At 42.2% G+C, this 4,967-nt stretch overlaps 1 pseudogene; it reads right to left on the bottom strand.

Annotated features, from left to right (window-relative positions):
* Nucleotides 1–2,707: 2,707 nt before the first annotated feature.
* LOC132110352 (uncharacterized) lies at nt 2,708–4,118 on the bottom strand (annotated as a pseudogene).
* Nucleotides 4,119–4,967: the final 849 nt, after the last annotated feature.

Consider the following 4,967-nt stretch of genomic DNA (forward strand, 5'->3'; position numbering starts at 1 on the left):
TCTTCATTTCACAAAAAACATTAAACTGACTTCTACTAAACATTCTTTTTTCAGGCTACTCTTTTCTCTGTTTGTACTTTTTTTTTTTTATACAGGTGTGGAAGATAAGTGAATCACTGTGTAATCTCCTGTCAGTGGGATCGTACCCATCAGGGTATGATAGATCCAAAAGAACCTTCGTAGATTTGCACTCAAATTTAACCTAAAGGGTTGTTAGAAACCCGATTCCAAAAAAAGTTGGGACACTGTACAAATTGTGAATAAAAACAGAATGCAATGATGTGGAAGTTTCAAATTTCAATAATTTATTCAGAATACAACATAGATGACATATCAAATGTTTAAACTGAGAAAATGTATCATTTTAAGGAAGAAAAAAAAATATTTTAAATTCCATGGCATCAACACATCTCAAAAAAGTTGGGACAAGGCCATGTTTACCACTGTGTGGCATCCCCTCTTCTTTTTATAACAGTCTGCAAACATCTGGGGAATGAGGAGACAAGTTGCTCAAGTTAAGGAATAGGAATGTTGTCCCATTCTTGTCTAATACAGGCTTCTAGTTGCTCAGCTGTCTTAGGTCTTCTTTGTCACATCTTCCTCTTTATGATGCGCCAAATGTTTTCTATGGGTGAAAGATCTGGACTGCAGGCTGGCCATTTCAGTACCCGGATCCTTCTTCTACGCAGCCATGATGTTGTAATTGATGCAGTATGTGGTCTGGCATTGTCATGTTGGAAAATGCAAGGTCTTTCCTGAAAGAGACGACGTCTGGATAAGAGCATATGTTGTTCTACAATGGAACATTATTTCACCCACATTTTGACATTTTAATTTCCCAACATATGTAAATTTTTTAAAGTTGAAACTGTACTTTCATTTTAATGTGCTTTCTATGTATATAAGACCACTTTTGTAAATTTATTTTGATGCGGACAGTTAAATGTCTTTGACCTAGTAACATTTTGATATATATATAAACACACACACATATATATAAATACATACACAGACACACTAAACTTACTTTGCATTTTATAGGTTTCTGTGGTTTGGGAGCTTGTTGGAATTGATTTAACTGGTCCATTACCCAAAACTGCAGAAGGCTTTCAATATATCCTAACAGCTAGAGACTACTTCTCAGAGTGGGTTGAGGCCTTTCCTTTAAAAGCAAAGACAGCAGCTGAAGTTGTAAGACATTTCTGTTCCCTTATTTATAGACATGACTGTCCCCAGAGAATTCTCTCAGATCAGGGAAGAGAATTTGTAAATGAAGTAAGTCCATTGAAAAAAAATTTGTAATAATTTGGGTTAGGTTTATTTTAATAAGGATTGTTTCGCTGTAAAATCATCCTACATGTTTATTTTATAGTGGTAGGACAATCTGATGAGGTATTTTGCGATGTAAAATCATCCTACATGTTTATTTTATAGTGGTAGGACAATCTGATGAGGTATTTTGCGCTGTAAAATCATCCTGTTTATTTTAATAAGGTATTTTGCGCTGTAAAATCATCCTACATGTTTATTTTATAGTGGTAGGACAATCTGATGAGGTATTTTGCGCTGTAAAATCATCCTGTTTATTTTAATAAGGTATTTTGCGCTGTAAAATCATCCTGCATGTTTATTTTATAGTGGTAGGACAATCTGATGAGGTATTTTGCACTGTAAAATCATCTTGTTTATTTTAATAAGGTATTTTATGCTGTAAAATCATCCTGCATGTTTATTTTATAGTGGTAGGACAATCTGATGAGGTATTTTGCACTGTAAAATCATCTTGTTTATTTTAATAAGGTATTTTATGCTGTAAAATCATCCTACATGTTTATTTTATAGTGGTAGGACAATCTGATGAGGTATTTTGCACTGTAAAATCATCCTGTTTATTTTAATAAGGTATTTTGCACTGTAAAATCATCCTACATGTTTATTTTATAGTGGTAGGCCAATCTGATGAGGTATTTTGCATTGTAAAATCATCCTGTTTATTTTAATAAGGTATTTTGCACTGTAAAATCATCCTACATGTTTATTTTATAGTGGTAGGACAATCTGATGAGGTATTTTGCGCTGTAAAATCATCCTGTTTATTTTAATAAGGTATTTTGCGCTGTAAAATCATCCTACATGTTTATTTTATAGTGGTAGGACAATCTGATAAGGTATTTTGCGCTGTAAAATCATCCTGCATGTTTATTTTATAGTGGTAGGACAATCTGATGAGGTATTTTGCACTGTAAAATCATCTTGTTTATTTTAATAAGGTATTTTATGCTGTAAAATCATCCTACATGTTTATTTTATAGTGGTAGGACAATCTGATGAGGTATTTTGCACTGTAAAATCATCCTGTTTATTTTAATAAGGTATTTTGCACTGTAAAATCATCCTACATGTTTATTTTATAGTGGTAGGCCAATCTGATGAGGTATTTTGCACTGTAAAATCATCCTGTTTATTTTAATAAGGTATTTTGCACTGTAAAATCATCCTACATGTTTATTTTATAGTGGTAGGACAATCTGACTGCTGTGCATATGCAGCACATGAATAAATGTTAGCATCACACACATGATAACCAATGTGCATATACATACACCCAGAAAAGGAATGTAAAAACATGCTTAGTGACAGGGATGTGCACGGCCAGCCGGCCCATTCACTCCTTCTTCACCTCTTCCAGCGGGGTTGCAGGGAAGGGCTAAGAAGACCCCACCCCTAAAACCGAATGTGCTATCGAGATACTGGTGACATCCAGCCGTTAATAACGCACAAAGGTATGAGGAGAAGCCCAACTGGCAGCGGAGCAGATGTCCTTTACCGACACTCCCCTAAACAAAGCCCAAGAGGTGGCAATGCCCCTCATGGAATGAGCTCTGATGTCCCCTGGTGGCTGCATTCCCTTTGATTCATAAGCCAAAGCTATAGCATTCACAAGCCAATGTGAGAGGCGTTGCTTAGAAATAGGATTCCCTCCATGAGGGGGTTCCCATGAAATAAAGAGCTGGTCGCTCTTCCGGACAGCACTGGTCCTGTTCATATATGTCCGTAAAGCACGGACGGGACACAGAGCATTTAGCCTCTCATCCTCCGGGGAGGAAAAAGGTGGAGGGTGAAAAGCGGACAGCTCCAACACCTCCGAAGTGAACGCAGGGAAGCACTTCAGCATGAAGGCCGGATTAGGCTTAAGAGAAACCACATCTCCACTAAGAGAGAATTTAGTGCACGAGGGATGAACCGAAAGTGCATGTAGCTCACTGACACGTTTGGCTGATGCCAAGGCCAAGAGCAAAGCTGTCTTGAAGGACAGCAGCTTTAGGGAAATACTTCCAAGAGGTTCAAAAGGATATTGAGACAGAGCCTCCAACACCATGGAGAGGTCCCACTCAGGAACAGTTCTCCTGATGACTGGCAAGCGGCGACGGGCACCCTTCATAAATCTGCGGATTAGAGGATGCTGCCCAACTGTTGAGCCCTCAAAGCCCACATGACAGGCCGAAATCGCAGCCAAGTAGACCTTAATTGTGGAAAAAGACCTGCCTTTTTCCAAGAGGTCTTGGAGGAAACACAAAATATCAGGAACTGAGCACTGATAAGATGTGAGACCACGCCCATCACACCACCCTTTGAACACTTGCCACTTACTGCCATACAAGAATCGCGTAGAAACGGCCCTGGCATTCTGTATATTAGCAATCACACGCGGCGAAAGCCCCAGTGCGCTTAGGTTCGTCCTCTCACGGGCCAAGCCCAAAGAGCCACCCTGTCCGGGTGCGGGTGATAAATCTCCCCGTTCGCTTGGGACAATAGGTCTGTGCGCGGGGGGGGGGGGGGGGGGGGGGCGCCACGGCTCGGCATATAACAGAGGGATTATCTCTGCCAGCCATGGTGCTTTGGGCCACCTGGGTGCTATCAGAATGAGAGACAGGCCCTGCTCTCTCACCCTTGCCAGTGTAGGAATTATCAGGCACAGGGGAGGAAAGGCATACAGCAGCACTCTGGGCCACGGGTGGGCCAGTGCATCTACCCCGAGGGGTGCGTCCACGTCCTTTAGCGAGAACAACATAGGACAATGGTAGTTTTCGCGCGAGGTGAATAGATCTACGGTTGCCTGTCCGAATCTCAACCATAACATATCCACTATCTGCGGGTGAAGGCGCCAATCTCCGTAGATTAGGTTTCCCCTTGATAGAAGATCCGCACCTCTGTTTAGAAGGCCCAGAACATGAGTCGCGCGTAATGACAGGAAAACCTGTCTGCCCCACACTAAAAGCTTGTAGGCTAGAGCGTGAAGTTTCGATGAGCGCACGCTGCCCTGACGGTTGATATAAGCCACTGCTGTGGTATTGTTGCAGCGGTCCGAGCACATGATGTCCCTGAAGGCGAGGGAGAAAATGTTTCAGAGCTTTCCATATGGCCATAAGCTCTAAATAATTTATGTGCACTGAACGTAATCTGCTCGGCCACAGACCTTTCACCGTTCTACCCTCCTGGGTGGCGCCCCAGCCTGTTAAGGGCGCATCTGTCGTCACAACTTTCCGCATCATAACCGTCCCCAGAGGGGTTCCCTGTGCTTAAAAGTCTGCGCTCTTCCAGTGGCGCAAGGCTGCCGAGCAGGCGCGCATCACTATTACAGAGCGGCAAAGATCGCGCGTCGGGCTGAAATGTAGTAACAAAACCCATTTCATGAACGCTCTCATTCTCAGGAGTCCCAGCGGTACAACCTGGATAGATAAAGCCATAAGACCCTGCAGCCTGAGGCATGTGCGATATTGTACTTTCGCCCCCTCTCTGAACTGCGACAGACAGTTCATTAGAGAGAGAACGCGCTCTTGAGAGAGACGCGCTCGCATGGAGACTGAGTTCAACTCCAAACCCAGGAAAATGACATTCTGACTGGGTGTAAAATTGCTCTTGCTCACATTCACTCTGAACCCGAGAGATGTGATGTGCCTAAGCAC

The sequence above is a fragment of the Carassius carassius genome, chromosome 30 (assembly GCF_963082965.1).
Source record: "Carassius carassius chromosome 30, fCarCar2.1, whole genome shotgun sequence".
Taxonomy (NCBI): Eukaryota; Metazoa; Chordata; class Actinopteri; order Cypriniformes; family Cyprinidae; genus Carassius; species Carassius carassius.